Source organism: Gopherus evgoodei, unplaced genomic scaffold, assembly GCF_007399415.2.
Source record: "Gopherus evgoodei ecotype Sinaloan lineage unplaced genomic scaffold, rGopEvg1_v1.p scaffold_102_arrow_ctg1, whole genome shotgun sequence".
NCBI classification, from domain to species: domain Eukaryota; kingdom Metazoa; phylum Chordata; order Testudines; family Testudinidae; genus Gopherus; species Gopherus evgoodei.
In genome coordinates this window covers 32804-57610 of record NW_022059765.1, presented here as the reverse complement: position 1 = coordinate 57610, position 24807 = coordinate 32804, and the positions used below count along the sequence as shown (strand labels likewise).

The window sequence follows — 24807 nt, the reverse complement described above, 5'->3', positions numbered from 1 at the left end:
GTAGGCTTGTCTTTTCAACTGTTTATTCCTTCTCACCTCTCTTTGTTAAAAAGCAGGTAAAAAAAGCAATCTTCTTCTCTCTGATCCAATGGTTAACAAAATACTTTGCTTCTTTGTCTTTCTATTCCACTGGTTTACAAAATAAGGGGTTTATAAACTGTTTGTTACTAAAAACCATGGGTACTTCTGCCTGCTCTTTTTTACTGAAACACCTGTGTCAAGGGGGGGGGGTAAATAAAGAAATGTGTCTTCATTTAGGCATGTCTTTTGTTTATTCCCTTAAAAGCCTTTCACCTCTCTTTGTTAAACAGTGGGGAAAGAAGCAATCTTCTTCTTCTCTCTAATCCACTGGCTTACAAAATAAGGGGACTATAAACCGTCTGTTACTAAAAACCTGGGGTTTTAAACCTAGGGTGCTTCTGCATAATTTTTTATTACAACACATACAAAAGGGTTGTGTCTTAAGTTTGTCTTTTCGAGTCATTATCCCTTTGCAAAACTTAATGTAGTTGTAACTTGTGTTTGTTAAAAAGTTTGGGTCAGAAGCAGCCTTCTTATCTCTGATCCACTAACTCACAGAGGCTGCTTTGCTAACAGGTGCTTTGCTTCTTTGTCTTTCTAATCCACTGGTTTACAAAATAAGGGGTTTTTAAACTGTCTGTTACTAAAAACCTGGGGTACTTCTGCCTGCTCTTCTTTATTACAACACAAATGTAAAAGAAATGTGTTTTAGGTTTGTCTTTTTAAGCCATTATCCCCTTGCAAAACTTAATGTAACTTTAACATGTGTTTGTTAAAAAGCTTGGGTCAGAAGCAGCCTTCTTATCTCTGATCCACTAACTCACAGAGGCTGCTTTGCTAACAGGCGCTTTACTTCTTTGTCTTCCTAATTTACTGGTTTACAAAATAAGGGGTTTATAAATTGTTTGTTACTATTAACCTGGGGTGCTTCTGCATATTTTTTTATTACAACACATACAAAAGGGATGTCTCTTATTCCTTTGCAAAACTAAGGTAACTTTAACATGTGTTAAAAATGGTGTATTACTAAAAGCTTATGGCTTTAACTTTTATAAAAACCCCTTTGTAAAAGGGCTACGTGGCTGGAAAATGCTGGGGGTCTGTTTCTTTAGATAAGAAAAAAACAGTTAAAAGGGAGGGGGACAGAGGAGGGGAGGGAGGAAAGGAGGGAGCTGGCTCTTGTTTAAAATCTTGGGACACTAGGATTGGTTCAGGAAAATGAATTCTATGACGCTGCTGTAAAACCACCTCTGATTGGGCCGATCCAAAAGAATTGATAATAAGTGTGAGAGGGTCTGAACCAGAAAAGTTGCCTCATTCTACAGAAAGACTTCAAAGGTGAGAATTCTCGCTCTCTTTCTGATTCCACCATGTGCTCTCTATCTTTGCCCTTTGCAGAGGGAGCTCTCTTTCTTGTCTTGTAACCCACCCTGATTCTGAATGCTTTTTTACCCTGTGCTTACTAAACAGACTCTGCCTGCTTCTCTCTGTCTCATTCAGATTCCACCATGTGCTCTCTATTTTTGCTCTTTGTCCTGTTCTTTTTTTTAACCTCACTTTTTTTCTTAACCTACACTGGTATTGAATAGTTTCAATGCTTTTTTACTCACTTTTTTACCCTGTGCTTACCAAACAGGCTTTGCCTCAGTCAATTCTCTTTTTAAACCTAGTTTTTAATCATTTTAAATGCTTTTTTCTTAGTACCCCTTTATAGTTTTTGGCCATGTGCTTACTAAACAGGTTTTGCCTTAGTAAATTTCCCCTTTTAAACCTAGTTTTTAATGTTTTTAAATGCTTTTTTCTTAACCTACATTGGTATTGAATAGTTTTAATGTGTTTTATTTACTAGGGTTAAACCAGAAAAGCTGCCTCATTTACAAAAAGACTGCAAAGGTAAAAATTTCTCTTTTTTTTTTAATTTTACCCTGAGCTTTATTGTATTTTTCTTAGCCACTTTTTTATAGAGTTTTTACCCTGTGCTTACTGCACAGGCAATTTTTCTTTTAAATTTACTGGCCATGTGCTTACTACACAGTCAATTTTCCTTTTAAACCTAGTTTTTAATGTTTTTTTTTTTAACCTACACGGGTAATCAATAGTTTTTACCCAGGGCCTCCCAAACAGGCTTTGCCTTTGTCAATTTTCCTTTTAAATCTCGTTTTTTCTTAACCTACATTGGTATTGAATACTTTTAATGCCTTTTTTAGCAAATTTTTAACCTACCTCGGTATTAAATAGTTTTCACTCCCTTTTTTACCCTGGGCCTTTCAGACAGGTTTTGCCTTTCCCTTTTTTAACCTAGTTTTTAATATATTTCCTTTTTCTTTAAGTTTTATCCCCCTATTCTTTCATAACTCTCTCTTTTCCTCTTCATGTCACCAAGCACAAACATACACAACACTCCCCCATAATCAAACACATACACGCACACACTCTTTTTCAAAATGGCCGTCGGCGCCACACTTTGGCACCAATGTTGTTTTCTCTCTTTTTTTTTTGATTCCATCGTGTGCTGTCTATCTTTGCCCATTGCAAAGGGGGCTCTTCTTTTTTTTTCGTCTACACTGGTATTGAATAGTTTCAGTGCTTTTTTATTCATTTTTTTTACCCTGTGCTTACCAAACAGGCTCCGCCGTAGTAAATTCCTTTTTTAAACCTAGTTTTTAATGTTTTTAAATGCTTTTTTCTTAACCTACATTGGTATTGAATAGTTTCAATGCTTTTTTATCCTGTGCTTACCAAACAGGTTTTGCCTTAGTAAATTCCCTTTATAAACCTAGTTTTCAATATTATTTAACTTTTCTCTTAACCCACCCTGATATTTAATACACCTTTTACATTTATCTCAAAAATTTCTATTCTTTACTTGCCTACCAAACTAAGCCTTTACCATCCTCTCTCCTTACTCAATCTCACTAAAAATCTCTCCTTTCAAACTAACTAACCCTTTAAAAACAAAAATCTTTCTATTCTTTCATAACCAGCCTCTTTTCTTCAATAACTTACCTCTCTTCTTTCAAATTTCCTTTTTTTCTCTAAACCTTACTCAGACTCTCTTTTCCTCTTTACACTCTTCTTTCAACTTTTTTCTCTTCATGTCACCAAGCACAAACATACACAACACTTCCCCTAGTCAAACACATACACACACACACACACATTTTTTCAAAATGGCCGACGGCGCCACACATTGGCGCCAACGGAAACGGGGGGTGGGAAGGCGGGACATAAGCCCTAAAAGGGGCGTGGAAACCTGTCAAAATTGCATGGTGATGAATACTATCGAGCTTATTACTACTCACCAGCTTGTTTACATTGCAAGTGAAGAACAACTCAAGCTTTTTTGGTTTAAAAAACACTTCTCCCTAACTGGGAATTGAACCTAGACCATAGCAGTGAAAGTTCCAAATCCTAACCACCAGACAGCGGATTATGTTGCTTTTCTTCTCTCTTATACTACACTTTCTTAGGCTACTTTCTATTTGCTTTCTGACACTGCTCCATTGTCCACTCCCTGAGGGGTTAAGAACAGAGAGTGCAGGAACCCCTGTACTCAGGGTCACAACCTCAGCCCAACACAAGCCACTGGAACAAACTCGAATCATGCTTCCTCCAGCAGGATCACAGAGCCACACAAAAAAAACCCAGGAGGAACAATCCTCCTCTGCCTTCATTTACCCCATCGCAACCCTCTCAGCAGCTGACTCTTGCAGGAAGGACACTGAGCTGATAGGTGCTCTGGCATAGAGACCAAGGAAGAGGTGTTGCTCCCCCTCGCTGTGAGCTGATCACAGTCTGACTCTGTGGAACGGGGCTCTGAGCTTTGCCATCTTCTGAGTTCTGAGTGCTGAGCCCCCTGGACCCTTCTACTGAGAGCATGGTGATTGCACAACAGCTGCAAGGCCTTTTTCCCTCTCTTTGTCCTCCTTGGCTTCCCCAGACTTTCCCCACAAATGATTCTATCAGGTGCTGGAGGGATCTAAGGACCTGTAGGTTTCCCTCACCCACCTCTTAAGGCAAACAGCGATTCCCTTCTCTGACACTCCTGGGTCTGGGCTTCTTATGGGTTTTTCTCCAGGGAACCTGATTCCCTGTGAAAATGTGTGTGTGTGTCATATGGGGAACTCAGACTCAGATTCTCCCCCACTAAATGAGTCCAACAGCACTTCCCCTTGGTGGGAGAATCCTAAATTCCACCCTCCCCCATAGTTTCTCTGACCAGCTGATGATGGCAGCATGCTAAATCAACCCCAGCTTTCTGGTCTAGAAAGCAGCATCTAACCAGCCTTGTGACAGCTCTGGTTTGCTCGCTGGGGACATAACAAACCAGGAAAGAAGTCAAATGTCAGACAGAGAACCTCAGCTCACAAATAAACACCCTCAGGGATTTAGGGATTGAGAACTGGTTAAAAGATAGGGAACAAAGGGTAGGAATTAATGGTAAATTCTCAGAATGGAGAGGGGTAACTAGTGGTGTTCCCTAAGGGTCAGTCCTAGGACCAATCCTATTCAATTTTTTCATAAATGATCTGGAGAAAGGGGTAAACAGTGAGGTGGCAAAGTTTGCAAATGATACTAACCTACTCAAGATAGTTAAGACCAAAGCAGATTGTGAAGAACTTCAAAAAGATCTCACTAAACTAAGTGATTGGGCAACAAAATGGCAAATTAAATTTAATGTGGATAAATGTAAAGTAATGCACATTGGAAAAAATAACCCCAACTATACATACAATATGATGGGGGCTAATTTAGCTACAACGAGTCAAGAAAAAGATCTTGGCGTCATTGTGAATAGTTCTCTGAAGATGTCCATGCAGTGCGCAGAGGTGGTCAAAAAAGCAAACAGGATGTTAGAAATCATTGAAAAGGGGATAGAAAATAAGACTGACAATATATTATTGCCCTTATATAAATCCATGGTACGCTCACATCTCGAATACTGTGTACAGATGTGGTCTCCTCACCTCAAAAAAGAGATTCTAGCACTAGAAAAGGTTCAGAAAAGGGCAACTAAAATGATTAGGGGTCCCATATGAGGAGAGATTAAAGAGGCTAGGCCTCTTCAGCTTGGAAAAGAGGAGACTAAGGGGGGAATATGATAGAGGTATATAAAGTTATGAGTGATGTTGAGAAAGTGGATAAGGAAAAGTTATTTACTTATTCCCATAATACAAGAACTAGAGGTCACCAAATGAAATTAATAGGTAGCAGGTATAAAACAAATAAAAGGAAGTTCTTCTTCACACAGCGCACAGTCAACTTGTGGAACTCCTTGCCTGAGGAGGTTGTGAAGGCTGGGACTATAACAATGTTTAAAAGGGAACTGGATAAATTCATGGTAGCTAGGTCCATAAATGGCTATTAGCCAAGAAGGGTAAAAAATGGTGTCCCTAGCCTCTGTTCATCAGAGGATGGAGATGGATGGCAGGAGAGAGATCACTAGATCACTGCCTGTTACCTTCACTCCCTCTGGGGCACCTGGCATTGGCCACTGTCGGTAGACAGATACTGGGCTAGATGGACCTTTGGTCTGGCCCGGTATGCCCGTTCTTATGTTCTTATAGGGCACCTTCTACACGGCGACTGGGCAGTTGACTGACTTTAAATCTAGCTAGCTCTGTTGGTAGAGCATGATGCTCTTAATCCCACCATCATAAATTCAAGCCCCATAGTGGGTGGTAGCGACAGCCCTTAGGTGTCACTCTTCTGCTAATAGTCACAGATCCAGCTGAAACAAACTCTCTGTGCTCTTTGGCAGGTCATGTTTCTTCTTCTCTCTGAGTTTCACTAAAACATGAAGAGAGAACAAACTGACATTTGCATCCTATGTTAAGAGAGTATTTTCTCCTCTTCCATTGTACCCCAGGCAAGAAGAGGGGATAATAACCATTTAACGGATGATTGCAGAGGGAAAAGTTTGGTCTTTATAAATAGGACAATGATCATTTGGTCTCCATGTCCACTGATGGTAGGACAAGAAGTAATGGACTTAATCTGCAGCCAGGGAGATTCACGTTAGATACTGGGAACAGCTTTCTAACTCTGAGGATAGTTAAGCTCTGGAATAGGCTCCCAAGGGTGTCTGTGGAGTCTCTGTCCTAGGAGGCTTTTAAGAACAGGTTGAACAAACCTCTGTCAAGGATACTCTGCATACACTTCGTCCCATAGACAACCTGCTCTGGCTCTGGTTCCCTCCTTCTGCTCCCTGCCTGGGCCGACTGCTGTGGGCACTTGACCCCACATGCCCCCAATGCATCGTCTCTGCTTGGCTCTGCTTCAGCAGTGAGGGCTGGATTTCATGACCTCTCCAGGGCCCTTGCAGCCGTACAGCTCTATAATTCGATGCCATCGCAATACAATATAAACAACAACAAAAGTGGAAACACCCCAATCTAACATCTAACAATTCAGCGTGAACTGACATTCCACAGCACAAAGTGACAACACGTAGGAGTGCAAAGCCCGACAATTCAGCACCATGCAAATGAACGCCCCAGGGGGCAAAATGACGCACTGCAAAAGAGCTCAGCTCAAACCAGTGCAACACAAGCCAGTGCAAAAACCATACAACACGAAACAATGCATCAGAGTGCAAAGGGACACTGTGCAAAACAGCTCAGCGTGGAACAATGACACAGCGCAAACCCACACAACAGAATCATATAGAAAGGTAGGGCAGGGAGGGACCCTGAGAGTCAGGACCAAGTCTCCCTTGGCCGTCCCTGACAGGTGTTTGAAGAACAAGGAAACAAAGGGCACCACAAACTTATGTTTTTTGGATGAGCAAAGAAAAGGGAGTAGCATTGTCCCCCTCAGGTAGCCCCTGTTCAATTCCAGGTCAGAAAACAAAACTCTTCTGCAAGAATATCCAAAAAATATTGTGTTTCACTTTACTTCATAAGTACAGTTGTGTGGCAATTAAATGATGACTCTAAAGTTTCATAAAAGTGTGGGAAATATGGATGTATCTGAGGAAATGGCTTGGAATGAAGGAAGACAAAAACTGATGGGTCGAGAGAACAGGCCCTGTTTCCCCCTGGTTTGGAACTTCTCTCACAACTACTGGAAGAGAAAAGCTAAGCAAATGGTGTTCTATTGTTGCAAAGGAGATTAAAGTGAGGCCATTTTCTGCAGATAGAATTAAATGGTCATGTCAGGAGTGGGATTTGAAACCACGTCTCCATGCAGAGACCAGAACACCCAATGGATTGGAAAAAAAGATATTTTTAGCCCGCACTTTAGACCAGTCCACCATCCTGATACTACAAAGAATGTGACTTATCAACCCTAGTTTTCATTAATAGTTGATGAACTCTTTAGAGAGGTCACGATGGCACATCTCTTTCAACTCCTAGAGACCTTCTACAGCACAGCTGATTTTTAGACACACTCACCCGGACCTAAAGTTACGCGTTTCCTGGAGCTCCATGAGTTCTGCGGTGTTGGAATCTCTCTGTTCTCTTTTTAAGTGAACAAAAGATGGGTGCTGGCATTCTGAGAGAGTAATGGTGAACCTCAAAATCCTGCCCTGTGCGCCAGACAGTTAAGCAACCAGCACCCACAACCTCTACTATGTTAGCATCCTGTCTGGGAACAACTCACTTACCAACAGCTGGGGTGTGAAATCCTCATTTCTTTGTTGTTCTGTCACTGTAGTCCCCACTTTCCTATTACCTGTCTGTATAATCTCTGTCTGGTTCTGTGACTGTTTCTGTCTGCTGTATAATTAATTTGTTTTGTGTAAACCAATTAAGGTGGTGGGGTATAATTGGTTAGATAATCATGTTACAATATGTTAGGATTGGTCAGTAAAATGATTGGTTAAGATAGAGCTAAGCAGAACTCAAGTTTTACTATATAGTCTGCAGTCAATCAGGAAGTAAGGGGGGGAATGCGAATGGGAATTGAGATTATGTTTTGCTAAGGGGGGGAATAGGAACAGGGAAGGGGAACAGGGACACAGGCAAGCCTCTGTGGTGTCAGAGCTGGGAAGGGGGATACTGAGGAAGGAAACTGGAATCATTGCTTGCTGGAAGTTTACCCCAATAAACATTGAATTGTTTGCACCTTTGAGCTTCATGCATTGCTGCTCTCTGGTCACATGAGAAGGACCAGGGAATGGGAGGGTGACAGGACAAACCCTGTAACAAGTACGTCTTTCAGGGTGTGAAACCCTCCAGAACCAGTATAATTAAGCTGACCTAAGCCATGGTTAGATAGTGCTAAGTGAAAGGAAAGATTGTTTTGCCAATGCAGCTATTACAGGGATGGAAAACCCCTCCCCTCACTGTAGCAACTGTCTACTCCACAGGGCTACAGCAGTATTTTAAGCATAGCCAGCCTCAGAGAGAGACCAGATCTGGCTCCATGGATGCTCAGGCACTAAGACAGCAGCAATGACAATACACTAATGCTTCCGTAGTTGGCAGGATTCGAACCTGCGTGGGGAGACCCCAATGGATTTCTAGTCCATCGCCTTAACCACTCGGCCACAACTACTTGATGTACCATTGCTGCCCTATATGATGATACTGTTCTCACAGAATTGTCACTTCAAATGGCTCAGACCAGCTTCCCCAGCACACTCACGGCTGTGCATTAGTGTAAGTGTGTCCATGGTGAACAGCAAGAGTTCCTGCCCATTTCCCTTCCAGCTGGAACATGATTAGTGTGTTTGTGGCTAACGACATTGCTATAGATTGTTGTTCATTCCTCACACTGACAATTCAGACAGTCCCTTTCCAATTCGAATCTCTACCATATCATTCCAATAGCCAGGGGCAGGATTTCTCTGGGGCACTGAAATGTTTCAGGGGATTGGTGTGTGAGCTCAGCCTTGCATTCCATCCCTGATGTTTCATGGACTAACAACAGCAGCAGAAAGAAAGAGCCGAGCCAATATCTCCCTGGTAGGGATGCAGGTGACCACGTCCCCTCTGTCTGACCATTGCCATTGCAGGAGAGAAGGGTTCACTGGAATCGAATGCCCTGGCTCAGACAAGAGACACAGGGAGGTTTTACTGTTATTGGATCTGTGCAAAGGAAATTGTGCCTCTGTGTGAAATTGAGGAGGGAAATGAAACGTCCACATGGTGGCCCAGTGCCTTAAGGAATGTGGGCGATGGACTCTGTCTGAGAAATGATTTAACAGGAATTTGTATCAATGTATTGCCCTGATTAAAAGCTATGGCTGTAAGGTGCCACTGTTGTTAGTACTTGAACCTGCGTGGAGACACCCGAGTGGGTGTCAAGTCCATTACCTTAACGAGAGGTAGTTGATTATTTTGTCAAGATCCAAATTTCTTGGTCAAGGTCTAGTCAATGTCTAGATGACAGAGAAAATAATACACTGATGATAATAAGAAGAATTTAGAAATATTTACAGTTGCTATGGGCATAACTATGATGATTGTTTCATGTTTCACTCTTTATATCTGACACCACCATCACCTTTCCCTTTAGCCTTGTAGTTTACCAAGGGTAAAACTAAACATCTCTTCAGATACAAGGGAGTGTTTGTGTTCATTCCTGCTAGCTACACAGAGGCTTGATGTAGCTGCTTTCAATCCTCCGGCTCTGCTGGGATAAGTAACATTTCAGGGTGTCACTGAACTGAAGGAGGGAGATCATTTTTTGACAGATTACGCTTCCTCTTAAAGGTGTTTGTCTGGCTGGCAGCCCTGGTTCCCAGGTCTCTCCTGAGGGAAGAAAGTTTCTGTGCAAAATACTAAAACTTTTAACAGAGAGGAGGGAAAGGCGATGGCCACATGATGGGGCCAGTATGTACCACAACATGATTCTTTTATGTGGGATGACTCTGAAGATTGACTGATCTCCACTTCCTTGGATTTGAAGAGATGTTTAGTTTTGTACTTGGGAACCTGTAAGGCTGAAGCAATTTTATGGATGATGACACTACGATTGAAGGGTTATTTAATGTTGTAGAAATCATTAAAAACACTTAGTTTCAACTTGAGCTGCCTGTTATTAAAGGCTGGTTTCCCCACGTCAGTTCCATAAGCTCTGCTAGAAAGGCCCTGGGTTATCTCCTGCCTTGGTGGGAACTAAAGGCAATCGTCCCCTGCTGCCCTTGGCTTCAGGCTGATTTTTCTGGGGAGGGGATGTGGAATTGGTTTGTTTGCTGTTGAGAAGGGAGCCAGGCCAGTTCTCAGGGAACGAGAACTCCCAGCATCTTCCCAGCCCAACCCAGGCTGCTGCCCTGTCCCAGCCTCTGTTCCCCTGGGAGCCCTGCTTGTTTGACTCTAGAGCAGGCCGGGAGCAGCAGCTGAGTCAGAGGACAGCCTGGGCTGGGCAGATGCTAGGAGCAGAGCACCAGAGGCCTCTACTGGCTCCCTCCTCAGCAGCAAACAATCAGTCCTCACCCACACCCCAGGACAGCAGCCTGGAGCCAAGGGCAGTGCCCAGTGGGGGATTCTCTTTTTCCTCTTCCTGGGGTGAGCAGGGACCTGGGGGTGTTTCTTGCAGGGCAGTTGGAACTGAATTGGGGAACAGGCTTTTAATAACAGGCAGCTCAAGTTCAGACTAATTTTGTTACAATTTTCTTTATAATGTAAAATAATTCAAAAGTAAATGGGCAGGAATGATTGGAACTCTTTTCTCCCTGTCACACAAAGAAATGGCTTTTTGGCTTTTCATGATACAGGAGTCAGGTTCATTCACTGTGCAGAATCAATGTGCACAGAAGCCTGTTGTGTTTCATTTCTTAGGTTCCACTGCCATCATGTGGCCATTTCCTTCACCTCCTTTCTGTCTAAAGTGCAGAGCCCAGTTCCTCCAGGGAGAGAAGGACATCTTTCTTCTTTCCTTCCTCAACAGCCCCCTTCCTTGGAGAGCCCTTTGCCGGGGTTCTGGGTGGGGAACAGCCATTCCTGAGGATTAATTTCACACCATAATTGGGGTTGATATATAGATTTTACAGCCAGACTAGATCACTAGGTACCTCTGCTCTGACCTGATCCAGAACAGCGTGCAGAGAATTTTACCCAGTGACTCCTACACCCACCCCAAGATCTTCTGGCTGAAAGAGGCGGGTTCATTCGGAAAGTCATCGTGTTTGGATGTGAAGGTGGGAAATTATGGGGAAATTGGCCCCTCTTTCAAGTTTCAATGTTGTAACTTCTACATCTAGACCGGGGTGGCCAACGTGAGCCTGAGAAGGAGCCAGAATTTCCCAATGTAACTGCCAAACGTGCACCTTTGTATGCAACAACTGAGTCAATTGTGAACCTTCCCATCATTATCATTATCCCTTTGAAATAATGATGGTGATGGACACTTGGCTCTATATCCCAGTGTGCCCTGGACCTCTGCTGGTTGCATTAGCCAATCCAACCATTCGGCACTTGCAGATGGGCACCTCTGTACTGTGCCTGAGTCTTGTACAGCTATGAAAGGTTGGTAGATGCCAATATTTCCCTGTCTTTTTAACCTGCACTAATACCAGGCCAGGCCAGGGCTGGGAAGAGAGACAGAGCAGCAGGTTTCCCATATTGTATCCATTTGCCTTTTTCTTGACTAGTTTCTCCTCTGCATAACTTGTATTTCTCCTGCTGTGAGCTTGGCTAACTCAGCTGGTAGTGTGTCAGACTTTTAATCTGATGGTCCAGGGTTCAAGGCCCTGGTCAGATAATAAACTACTCCCTATATCTTTAAAAATTGTTCTTCTGATGTCCTCTTTGATGTTACTTTTTCTCTTCAAGACTGTGCCTTTCCTAAGAAGGGCCTTTGTGTGTGTGGGTTTGAAGGGGCAACTTCCTGACATCCTCTCTGTCCTTGTAGCCTGGAGGAATAAAGGCCTCTGGGCATACAGCATGTTCCTCCCCTGCATGCACACGCACACACAGAAAACACAACAGAATATCCCTAAGGAATTAGAATCACCTGCTGCCTTCCTCTATCCTGCTGGATCCCCAAATGAAGATGCTCTTCAGCCAAATCCATGTCCCCTCTACTCCCAGTGCCCCTCAGTCCCAATCCACTGCCCCTCCTATGCACACTGCTCCTCACTCCCAACCAGAGCCTACTCCTCTTCACCCTTCTCCTCTGTCCCAACCCACAGCCCCCTCCTTTTTACACTGCTCCTCAATCCCAACCCACTGCCCCCTCCTATTTCCAGTGCCCCTCAATCCCAACCCATGGCTCCCTCCTTCCCCGGTGCTTCAGACTCCCTCAGGAAGATTTTCTTGCAAGGTTTCGTGTATGACTCTGCATGTGGATTTTACAGTGCGTTGGAAATATGTTGCGTTGCTTGCCAAAATGATCACTTTTGGCTGGTGTTGGATTCCCAGTCTCCTTGTTGTTGGGACAGGAGAAAGAAAGGGTTGTTATCCTTGTTGTGTGAATCAAGAGCAGCACAACTGTGCTTGGCAGACCCCGATTGAGGGACTCACTTTCAATTCAATAGCACTTGCTAGGCAGGGGACAAGGGTTCCAGGGCCAAGTGGGCTGGGGTCCCAATACTAAAATTTAGATGTTAAACCAACTTTAGGACAGGGTGGCAGTGGAGGGATGAGTGATTTTCTAGACAACACAGTGAGTACGGTGCCTTCTTATTTTCCCCCTTTTCAACTCAGGATGGCAGGTGAACTCTACAGAGGCACCTCTGGGCTTGCACTGACTAAGGACAACAGCTGTGAGTGGAGTGCCGGGGGGGCTCATGTTTAAGGACTTTTGGTTGCTGGACTTACAAACCGTAGGGATAAGGACACTGCCCAGCTTATATGGGGGTGGGTCTTTCCCTCGTGGTTTATGTTTATGTGTTGGGGCTGCTGACATGACTTCTGCTAACCCTGGGCTTACATTGCAATGTAGACATATCCTAAGAGGGCATCTATACTGTGATAAAATCCCGCTGACCTGGATGATCTGATTTGGGCTCCTGGGGCTCAGACTGGAGCCCAGGCTTGGAAACCCTCACCCCTTGGGGGGGGTCTCGGAGGCTGGGCTGAAGCTCAAGTGTCTACACTGTAATTTTATAACCCTGCAGCACAAGCCCCACAAGCCTGAATCAACTGACTCAGGGTTTGAGAATAGTGACTTGGGTGTGTTAATGGCAGTGTAGACATAATGCTCGGCTATGTCTACACTGCAATGAAACACCCATGGCTGTCCTGTGCCAGCTCAGGCTCCTGAGACTTTGGCCGTGGGGTGGTAAATTTGCACTGTAGACATCTCAGCTCAAGCTCAATATTGGGCTCTGGGAGCCCTCAAGGTTGGGAGGGAGTTTAGCAAGCAAAAAAGGTAAAATGGCAGTGGAGTAATACCCTGGACTCAATGGCATTTCTCCATTGGTCTGTCTGCTTTGGGGCAGGGACAATAACACGTCCTGCTGCTTTCGTTATTTCAAAGGGTGGTTTAGGATTTTCATTCTCACACACGGTGCACGAAGCAGGGCTCAACCCTCCGTGCAAACTAAATGAGCTGCTCACAGATTCTGGCAGCCACAATGAGCAATTGGTGTGAGAGCCCAGACCTGCCCCTGTCCCAGAGGGTCATCTGTGAGAGGCTGGACCACTGACCTATCAGCTCTTAACTCCCAAACTTTCAGTAATTCTGTTATCAGTGCCTGTGAGCATAATTTAAACAGCCATACTGGGCTGGACCAAAGGCTCATCAAGCTCTGGGTTTTGTCCATTGACAGTAGCCAATACCAGGTGCCCCAAGAGTTAATCAACAAGGCACCACTGGGAGTTGAACCCAGGATCTCCTGTTTACAAGACAGGTGCTTTAACCAGCTAAGCCATGGTGCCTACCTGTGGCTAAAACACAGTGTCTGCCCACACCTGACTCCCTGCCATCCTCACTGGGGCCTGACAAGCTTTGCTTGTGTTTGGATTCTGCAAAGCAGAGAAGCAGGTGAGCTTTTCCTTGCAAGCTCTGTGTGTGTGTGTGAATCTTTGGCCAGGTCTGCACTACAAAGTTATTTCAGCATCATTATATTGCTCAGGTGTGTGAAAAACACACAACGCTCCCTCGGTCAGCAGCTTTTGGCTGGTGCACACACTGCAATACCACGTCTGGCGACAAAACTGCCCTGTTTAGGTGACAAAATAAAACCACCTCGACGAGAGGCCTAGAGCTTTGTGCAGCAAACTTAAAGTGACAAATTGTCAGTGTAAATGCTGCTGGTCATTATATCACCATAACTGGCCTCCACCAGTATCCCATAATGCCCACCATGAACTCACCTGCCCTGCATTCCTGCTACAGAGGCTGGGCCCCTCCCCTTTCATAGTTCCAGAAAGTTCTGACAGCTGAGCCGCTATCTGCACTGGGATTAGGTTGATATACTGCATTGCCAGCCTAAGTAACGTAATTACACCAACCTAATTTTGTAGTGTAGATCTGTCCAAAGAATCACACACACACCTTGGGAGCAAAACTTCACCTGCTCCTCTGCTTTACAGAAGCCAAACACGAGCAATGTTTGTCAGGGCCCAGTGGGTATTGGCAGACAGTCAGGTGTGGGCAGACACGACACTTTAAGTAACAGCAGGTACCATGGCTTAGGTGGTTAAAGTACCTGTTTTGTAAACAGGAGATCCTGGATTCAACTCCCAGTGGTGGCTTTTGGGGCACCTGGCATTGGCTACTGTCAGAAGACAAGATTCAGAACTAGATGGACCTATGGTTTAAATTACACTCACAGGCACTGATAATAGAGTTACTGAAAGTTTGGGTGTTAAGAGCTGATAGGTCAGTGATCCACTCCCCTCAATGCAGTTTTACTATTTCCACTTGCTAAACTCCCTCCCAACCTCTATAAAATTACAGTGCAGACATATGGGCTCGAGCCCAACCTCTGAGGCCCCACGAAGGGTGAGGGTTTTTTAACCCAGGCTTCAGTGTGAACACAAATATCTGCAGCACAGTTTTTAGCCCCTCAGCTTTATGTCTATGAGCCCAAGTCGGATGACCCAGGCCAGCCCTGCTGCCATCTTTATCCCAGGAGAGATGGACTCTAAGGGTACGTCTCCATTGCAATGGAGGCCCAGGTGTGGCACGCTGTGCTCAAAGCAGCACCCTGGAAGCCCCATATTCACCACTCTCATATAATGATCATATGGTTTGTACAAGTCTGCCTTGTGAGGATGGACACTGCTTGATTCACATCCTAGCAAAGGAGCTTCCTAACAAGCTGGAAGAAACTATGAAAGAAGGGTAGAGACACCATGACTTGGCCTCTCTCCCCCATAACTCAACAGCTGGAAACACACCTGGAGGACAAAGACTGAGCTGAACTGATTCAGAAATCAGAAGAGAATACTAATAATACATTCAAACCAAATTCCCCAACCAGACTAGTATTGGTTTTTCAGCAGGATTCCTGGGCCCAGCCTTGTTGGGGTTACGAGGACTCTGCCACACATGAGAGTAGAAAGAGCGTCCTTGGGGTCAGGCAGGCCTCTGGTAAGGGGGTGGGGACTCAGATCCTTTCTCTGGCCAGTTGCACCAGGGTCATGTATAAACCAGGGAAGTTCCCCACAATAGCCAGACCAGAACCCCCTGTACACTTGCCCTCTGTACTCATTGCTTCTCTGTCTCTCTTCCCTTCATCTCTGCTGCTCTCCCTCTGAGCTTTCTCAGCACCTGGCCCCACAGCACTTCCTGCCAGCCAGAGACTGCTTGTTCTAGGCCTGCTCCTGTGGATGTGGCCTCTCTCCTGATTCCTGAGGAAAGGAACCTTTCCAGGAAATGGCCATGGCTTCTGGGAATCCCCATGTGGCTGGTGGACAGCACCAGGAATCATTCGGCTCCTGGCACACAAGGCAACTTAAAAGCTGAGCGCCCAGACCAGGGCTTGAACCCTGGATCTTTAGATTAAGAGTCTGATGCTTTACCAACTGAGCTACCTGACACCATCTTCACCATTCACCACAAGAGCGAGTAGGTAGGCAAAAGAGAGGCAAAAAAAGTCCCAGGAACCCCTCATGTGGCCTAATGGATAAGGTATCTGAGTGTGGATCAAAAGATTGAGGGTGTGAGTCCCTTGGTGGTTGTGTTTCTGCAGTTTTACCTTTGTGCTGAAAGTTCTGCTCCCTTCAGGGCTGGAACCTCTTCTTGGCTGCTCAGGCCAATGCTCTGGCTTCAGCTAGAGCCCTGGGAAGGAGTTCAGGGGTGGGTGTCACAAAGGCTGGGGCATGAGACCCAAGTGCTTCCAGTCTAGCCTTTGCCATTCCTGACTTGCCAAAGAAACTGGGCAGCTGCCCGGGCTGGCGTGTGCGCCTGTCCCTGTGCTGGAGAGTATTTGCTACATAGCGTCTTCGGAGCTTGGGTGTTTCTCTGCTTCTCGTCAGCTTGGGAAAAGCCTCTTGGGGTAAAATCTCCTGCCCCACTGCAAAAGTGAGCACCTTGAGTGGGACCAGTCAGAGGCCCCACCATGGGGGCTGGCCCTGCTTTCCTACCAACTTATGATGTTATCCACAGAGCATCAGCAGCTGCCCCGCATGCTGGTGACCTTCAATGGGTGTTTGGCATGGCAGGGAGCAGCCTGGCTGAGTGTTTTTGTGCCTGTCTGAAGGCCACACATAGGCATGGTCCTGCCCTCCTCTAGCCCTGACCTCAGTTGCTCTGTGGCTTTTAAGCCTTCCCTTGGAGCTGTCAGCACCAGCTGCTTCTGCTCTAGGTGCCCAGAGGAGGAGAGGTGTGCTGGGTCACTTTTACAGATACCCCTTCCCTGGTACTGCCATTGCTCAGCTGTACAGAGGAGCTTCCATCCCCAATCCCTGCCTGTCACTGCCCAGCAGCCCTCTGGCACCATTCCTGAGGGCTACCCTGCCTCACTTTCTTCCTACCATGTTGGGAAAGACAGTTCTCATTATCAAAGGTTAGGTGGGCCAACTAGGGGCAGAAGCCTGTTCTATGTTTTCCTACTACAGAGCCCAAGCTCAGGAACTCACCTTGGGTGCAGGCACTGCTGTGCTCCCAGAAAACATCCCCTGTACGAAAAGGGATAACAAGGCCTGCCAAAGCCAGGGATTGAACCAGGGACCTTTAGAGCTTTGGTCTAACTCTCTCCCAACTGAGCTACTTTAGCACCTGCATAAGAGCAGTTTGGCCAGTTGCTTCTCTGTCTGGGATGTTTTGTCAGCAGTTGCACACAAAAAGGATAGGAAAACAAACGGCTGCTTCATACCCCCACCGGAGGAACCCGGCACCATTAGCTGTGGTGAGTAAGAAGTGTCTGTTGACTGACAGGGCCTGTCCCTCAGGAGCTGGAACAGCAGCTGCTGCCTCCCCCTCGGCTCCAGGCTGTAGGAAATGCTCATTGCCTGGCTGCACAGGTGGATGCTGCTCTGTACTCTGGAGAGCGTCTGTATTGGTCTGTCAACCCCCCGTCTTCACTGAGCCAGTCTGGTAAGGTCCCAAGTGCCCCCTCCGGCCTCGCAGCTGAGAGTCTGTGCAGACATCAGCCCCCTGCCAGCCCCACAGGCAGCAGAAGCACCAGCCCCCCCAGCACCACAGGGGCACTCAATGAACTTCCTGTGGGGAAATGGCTCCTTGGCGTCCAGCTGCTAGTGTGAGAGCCAGGAGAGAGCAGTGTCTGGCTCACCGTGGGGGAGAGAAGAGACCTGATGGGTGCGGATCTCCCTCAGCCTCCCCGCAATGCTGGTCAATTTTATTACCACTGTAATAGTCAGTGCTTTCCTTCAGAGCCGGCCCTAGAGGGGTCTGGGGTCTGGAACAAATCCCCCCCTTTCCTCCTCAGGCCCTGCCCCCACTCCACATCTTCCCCCAAGTCCCCACCCCATTCCGTCCCATCTCTTCCCTTCCTGCACCTTCCTGCCCCATTCCTCTCCCACCCCCACCTCTTCCCGTCCCTGCTCCTTCCCCTCCCCACCCAGTGCCTCCTGCACCCCACTGAACAGCTGATCACTGGCAAGTGGGGGGCACTGAAAGGGAAGAGGAGGAGCTTGTCAGCAAGGCCTGTAGTGTGTATGGTGGGGGGGAGCTGGCTGCAAGTAGGAGCTGAGCACCTATTTTTTCTCTGTTGGTTCTGCAGCCCCATAGCTCCCATGGAGTCACTGACTTGGCTTCTTTCGCACTCTAGAGACAGGAGCAGAACCAGGGCTATGGCTGATCTATGGGGCATCAGGTGAGTGGCAGAGGCTTCAGGTGCTGAGAGTTTGCCTGACCCCTCAGGGTCACAGTGTGAGGTGGTGCCCCAGGGATCTCTATGAAAGGAGCAGAACAGGATTTACTTGGGGTGGGGAGAGAATTGAGAGTGTCTCAGGGGGTTGTACAGAGGTGTTACCCGGGTGAGAGACTGGCTAAAACACTGTGAGTAGGATTCAAACCTGCACAGGAAAACCCTATTGGATTTCAACTCCCACATCTTAACCACTTGGCCATCACAGCTATAAGAGAAAAAACTGCCCCAATGCCAGAGAAACTGGTAAAGAATCACAATGACCAGGTGTGAAGTCATCTGAACTACAGAATTCCCACCGCAAACCTGGCTCCCAAAGCACAGGGGGGATTGGGGTTTGTTCTCTTTGCTTAGCCATGTGCAGTCGCACAGAGAGCACGTTTAAAAGTCTCCCCTCCCACAGAGCGGGAATGGGAAATGATTCTCAACTTGAAGCCTGATGTAGGGTGACCAGACGTCCCGATTTTATCGGGACTGTCCTGATATTTGCTTGTTTGTCCCGCGTCCCGACCGATGTTTGGTCGGGACCCTGGACAAACAAATAACTTTGTCCTCTGCTCCAGCACACAGGCATAGTCTGGAGAGATACTTGCCCCCTCCAACTCCACCCCCTCATTCCCCCATTGGATCCCTCCCCAAATCCTTGCCCTGGCCCTGCCTCTTTCCCAAGCACACAGCATTCTTCCTCCCTCCTAGGTTTGCACACAGGCCATGGCCATGGCTGGGAGCGCAGTGCGGAAGCTGCTCCAGCCCTGCAGCCTGCGGGGCAGCGCAATGGGGCTGGGGGCAGCGTGGAGCAGGCAGGGCCCAGGTGGGTGGGAGGCAGAGACATACATGGGGTGGTCACGCTCCTGCCGGGAGCTGCCTGGTTCACCCCTTGTCCGAGAGGTGCAGGAAAGGCCCGGATCATGGCTCAGCTGCAGAGCTCAGAGCCCAGGCTGGGACCAGGAGTGAGGGGATGGGGGAGCTGGGGGTGTAGCGGGGATTGGAGACAAGAGTTGGTTGGAGATGGGGCTGTGCCACTGCCACTTGGTGGCGGGGGGGCCCTCCGGTTGTTTTTTTTTTGCTCCGCCCCCCACGTCCCGATATTTCATCTTTGACATCTGGTCACCCTAGCCTGATATGAAGGAGGATGTCTGGACCAAGGGGCCAGGGACTGGCCTTTGCTAGAGAAACCACTGTCAAGTTTTAGCCAATTAGGACAAGTCAGCAAATAAGAACAACCTCAGGTATCAGTAACTGCTACAGGTTGCAAATTCCTACATGCAGCAGTTTCTGGCACTACACCTGCACAGCTCTGCTCCCCGGCTCTTCTCAGGCTCCTGCTCTCTCCTTAGCTCTGCCCCACTCTCGCCCAGGCAGTTCCAGCTCACATGGAGGATGGGACCCCCTGGCCTGGTGACTCCCTCATTACACTGCCTGGCCTGTCAGTGCAGCTAACTTGGAGCTTTGGCCTCTCCCCATTGTCCCTGGGGACTGTCAGTCTCAGGGTCCTGATTTCCCATTGATCCTTCCCCCTTCTATTGGTGCTGGGAACTAGCCAACCAACCCCCCCCACACACACACACTAAGTTATAGTAAAGGGTCAAGAGCCCCCTTACACAAGCCAGCCCCATGAGGGTCACCGGTGTGCAGAGAAGGCAGCACAAGCTGGTCCCATGGTGTAATGGGCAGCACTCAGGACTCTGAATCTTGTAATCTGAGTTCAAATCTCAGTGGGACCTTGTGTTGGCTTGTGGTCATAGGTGGCAGGTTATATACATTCGTGGTGCTCGGACTCCAGGAATATTCAGGGCTGGGGGCCCTGCTCCAGCAAAATTTGGAGCTGCGTCTCTTCCCCTGGCCGCCACCTGCCCCCTGGGGCTGCACTGCATCCTCTGCCTGACAAAAAGCAGTGTGTGCCTGTCCCCTGCCTGCTCCTGCTGCTGGAGTAGAGGGATTCTGGGCAGAACTGCTATCTGCTTCCACTGGGCTCCTAATGCCCACCCACCACTAAGGGCAAGACAGGCTGTCCTGAACCTCCGAGAGCCCTCAGCCCCAGCCCTGATCCCCCTCCTGTATCATGAATCCCTCATCCTCAGGTACTCAGCCCTGCACTCACTCCCAGAGCTTGCATTTCTCACCCCTTCCTTCGAGCCTGCACCCAGCACCCAAACTCCATCCCAAAGCCTGCCACCCCTCCTGCACCCTAATCCCCAGCCCAGGATCTGCACCCCAAGCCCCCTCCCAGAGCTTTAGGCAGATGGAGTGGAGTTTGGGGGGCAGGTTCTGGGCACCACCAAAATTTCTACAAACTTGCCACCCATGCTTGTGGTAAAGCCCCAGAGATCAACTTCCCTGTCTCCAGCTGTGTAAGAGTGAATCTTTCCCCTCCTGCTGGGTGACTCACACCTCCTAGAGCCAGGTCTTTGGCTGGGATGGCTACAATGGGTTAGGGCTCTAGAACTTGCTACCCTGATAGTTGGGATTCTTGCTGCTTCACCTGATGTTCACAAGCTTGGCCCTTGTGCTTCTTACCACACTTTTCCTCTGGCCCACATGGCGCTTGAAGAAAGGAGTGCCAGGGCTGGGATTAATAGTCAGGGCTTGGCAGGAGGGAGGAAGAGTCCCAGGCTGGAGCCCCACACACCTTCCCTCCTCCGGGCACCTAGAGCAGAGGCAGCCCAGCTCTGTCCGCTGGATACCTCAGCAGAGTAGGTGAGTTCATGTAAATACAGTCTGGTCCCAAAGCCTCCTCCCAACCCTGGTCATCAGTAGCTGTCAGGGGAGAGCTCATTCACACCTCGCTTACAAATCATCATTTGAAATTCTAAGGTTGGCCAACACTGCCGAAGCCAATGCACCGACATTGTCAGCAAACACAACAGCTGGGTGAGGAAACCCGGCTTTGTCCAGACTTTCCAAACCTATTTTACTTTCTCAGGTACAAGTAGTTTTCATACGTTGTATCTGCTTTTAAAGTGTGTGTTAACGTTTCAATTTCCATTCAAATTTGCAACCAATGACAACATTGGCAGCGCTGCATGTAACTACCTGACCACTGAGGGAGGGGGTGTTGGGGAAATTCGGGGAAGGGGATGCACAGCCCCCTGACTGGGGGGCATATAGGGAATGCCCAGTTTCACTGAATTGAGTCTCCTACTGCAGCACCTCAGTAGGTTACATCAGAGAGGAGCTGCAGTGTCTAGGCAGTGGGATGCCTGTGCCTTTAAGAGCCCAGCCCTGGGAAGCCCATGCTGAGAGGTGCTGCCTGTGAGGGGGAAATAAAAAAGCCCTCTGCTCCCCCCACCCATGTTTGCAAACACTGGAGTCTCAGCCCACCGGGATAACTGTTACCCCTCTGCCCCTGCCTGTGCCAGGATTTAACCCTCTGGCAGCGCCTCCCTCTGGGCTTAACTCCGGCTCCTTCCCCCCCTCCCTGACTTTGCCCTTCAGTCCCTCTCCTAACTCTGCCTCCAGCTGCTTGACCCCCCGACCAGTCAATTTCCACCCCCTGCTCAGACCCTGGCCACCCCCTCCTCTGATTTGCCCCCCTTTGCCCCTTTTAATCCCTGTAAAAAGTAGGGGGTGCTGGGTCCCATTCTCTGGAGGGAGGGCTGGGCACCTGGCCCCTGCCTGCCCAGTGCTCAAAGTGCCCCATGATCTTGTGGATGTTTGCTGAGTGCTGCAGGGTCACCCGAAGGGGGAGAGAGACGCGGTTAGGAGGTGATGCAGCCAAGGGTGCCTCACCCAACACTGAGATGCAGCCACCTCTGGGGTGAGTTACACAAGTCAGCAAATGAATTTGGAACAAGAAACGCACTGAAAGGACTGAGGCAGCTGCAGGAGGTGGAGAAAACCAGAAAAAGCAGTATCCCTGGATCCCAGCCCTGCCCCTCCCCCACTCTACCCCCTAACCTCCACTCCCCTCCCACATGTGAGGGGAGGACCCAGGAGTCCTGGTCCCCAGCCTTGCCCACTCCCATATTTTGATATGGCTCCATCCAACAGCTGCCCCCACAATTGCAGGGCAGTGCCATAGGGCACACCGGGGCCTGCCTGTTTGCACAGGATGGGCAATGCCAGTGCCCCAGGATGGGGAGAGACCATGCTAAGGGAGAAGCAGGCAGCAGACAGCTCCCATGACAGAGAAAGAAATGCTAGGGGGTGCTGTGCTGCAAGGAGTGAAGGGGGTTGGCAGGGAATGGGAGGATCTTCCCTCACAGCAGGTGCGTCTGTCTCCCTCCCAATTCCTCCCCAGCCCTACCCCAGCCCAGGCTAATCCCGGCCCAGCTACCAGGGTTAAATTTGGCCTGGATTCCCCAGCTGCTGGGGGTGGGGCGTGGGGCTGGGAAGCATGAGCCTCTACTCCCCCTTCCCCAGACACAGTTGCATGGGCACAGACCAAAGGAGCCTGCAGCACTGCTGCCTAGAGGAAACTGAGTCACCAGCCAGTGACAGACACATCATGGCTCTCCTCATCCTCATCCTCTTTTCCATATACAACCTGGCCAGGGGAGGGGGGGTAAACTCAGGGCAGTTGCATAGTTAACCTGTGGAACTCCTTGCAAGAGGATGTTGTGAAGGCCAAGAGTATAACAGGGTACAAAAAAGAACTAGATAAGTTTATGGTGGATAGATCCATCAAGGGCTATTAGCCAGGGTGGGCAGGGATGGTGCCTGTAGCCTCTGTTTGCCAGAAGCTGGGAATGGGCAATAGGGGATGGATCACTTGATGATTCCCTGCTCTGTTCATTCCCTCTGGGGCACCTGGCACTGGCCACTGTCAGAAGACAGGAGGATACTGGGCTAGATGGACTTTGCGTCTGAACCAGTCTGGCCGTTCTTATGTCTCCCTTGGAGCAGCAGTGACACCCAGTGGCCAATCAGGGTAACACACAGAGTATTTATCCCTTGGAGCAGCAGTGACACCTCGTGGTCATTCAGGGTAATGCACAGAAGGTGTTTCCCTTGATACAGCAGTGACACCCACTGGTCAGGTGGCGTAATGCACAGCATGTGTCTGCCCTCTACGAGCAGTGACACCCACGGACCAGTCACGATAATGCACAGAGTGTGTTTCCCACCAGTCTGGGTAAGGCACAGAGCATGTTTCCCATGGAGCAGCAGTGACACCCAGTGACCAGCAGGGGTGGCATCAGACTCTTCTCCTTTAGTGGGGGACAGAGATGGGCTAGACAAAAAAATTGGGGGGCTGTGCCCCCCATCACCTGGCCCCACCCTTCACGGAGGCCATGACTCTGCTCCTTCTCAGTTAAAGGCCAGGCTCATCTCCTCTCCCCCGGGCTAGGGTTTACAGCAATACAAACTTTATTAAAATAAAATAGTAAATAGGGTTTACTTTAAATATTCTAAATCTGTCCAAATTTTAGTACTGAATCCAAAGTTCTCTTAAAGATCCCATCAGTAACCAAAACCTAAACTGAAACCAAAAACAAGGCTTAATTTAAAATCCAAACATTAAGAAAAACTTTTAAAAATAAAAACTAACAAATGCTGTAAATTAATAATTTCAACATTTTATCAAAAAAGTGTGCTACAGCAGAATGATAAAATAACATCAAATAAATAAGCATGACCACTAAAACCTCCTATAAAGGAATTGAATCCTTGAATACTGGTCAAATCTGTATAAAATATGCAGAACTATGTCAAAATTGGTGTTGCAGGACAGCCATTCGATCCAGCAAATGTCAGTTAAAAGCTCCAGTCCAACTATAAAAACGAAAACAACCCAATAAACCAAAATGGTCACAGCCTGAAACAAACCTACACAGAAGCAAAATTAAACCTGTACCAACACTGGAACAAACGATGTAAATTTCTAATTCTAACTTCTTGTTTCTCCCAGGAGGAAGGTGTTTTGCACCCCAGTAACCAGGCTGTCACTGCAGCTTTCCTTTCACTAAATAAGATTTTTACCAAATATAAATTGCTCTCCAATTTTTCTAAGATAAATTGAAATTGTATCTTTGCACTAATAGCCCAAGTGTGGAAGTCCATCCCCTCAGAGCAGCCCCACACCCTGAGGCCAGGGGAGCATCCCAACTGGTTTGTGCATTTGTAACCCTGGGGCCTGAAGCTGATGAGAGAAAGGGAAGTGAGCCATCTTGGAGCTTTCTGATACCACCTGCGGGGAGCACAGGGATTTGACTGAGTGACATCCTGGCTAATTTTCACCTTGTTATCTGCCAGCAGGATCCACTGGAGAGCTCGGGAGTGACTTGACCATGGCAGCACCCTATTTACATATTAAAAGCTGGCATTTTGGGGCCAATGGGGTGAAATGTGAGTACTTTTGGGGTTGGGACCCACATGAGAAGGGATGTGGACAAACTGGAGAGAGTCCAGCAGAGGGCAATAAAAATGATTAGGGGACTGAGACACATCACTTACGAGAACCTACAGGCCATATCCTGTATGTTAAGCTAAGGCAAAGTTAGCATATGTATATTGTGACCTTTTACTCAGAGAGGAAAACCGATCTTTATCATGTTACTTAAATAGATAAGTACCCATGCCTGTCCAAGACCTTTACCTAGACCAATCGACAATGGAGAATGGCATAGGGTTTTTTTCAGTGTTGTACCCACAGATTTAACAGGTACACTACA

At 47.8% G+C, this 24807-nt stretch overlaps 1 long non-coding RNA gene and 4 other non-coding genes across 5 annotated transcripts; 2 read left to right on the top strand and 3 right to left on the bottom strand.

Moving 5' to 3' along the window:
- Positions 1-8441: 8441 nt before the first annotated feature.
- Positions 8442-8523, bottom strand: TRNAS-AGA. Its single transcript has one exon. It is a non-coding gene; the product is annotated as a tRNA-Ser (tRNA).
- Positions 8524-13719: 5196 nt separating this feature from the next.
- Positions 13720-13793, bottom strand: TRNAT-UGU. Its single transcript has one exon. It is a non-coding gene; the product is annotated as a tRNA-Thr (tRNA).
- Positions 13794-15354: 1561 nt separating this feature from the next.
- LOC115639661 lies at positions 15355-18169 on the top strand. The gene is made up of 3 exons (XR_003997725.1): positions 15355-15934; positions 16923-17212; positions 18047-18169. It is a non-coding gene; the product is annotated as an uncharacterized LOC115639661 (long non-coding RNA).
- Positions 17008-17080, bottom strand: TRNAF-AAA. Its single transcript has one exon. It is a non-coding gene; the product is annotated as a tRNA-Phe (tRNA).
- Positions 18170-19845: 1676 nt separating the features above from the next.
- On the top strand, positions 19846-19917 carry TRNAQ-CUG. The gene has a single exon. It is a non-coding gene; the product is annotated as a tRNA-Gln (tRNA).
- Positions 19918-24807: the final 4890 nt, after the last annotated feature.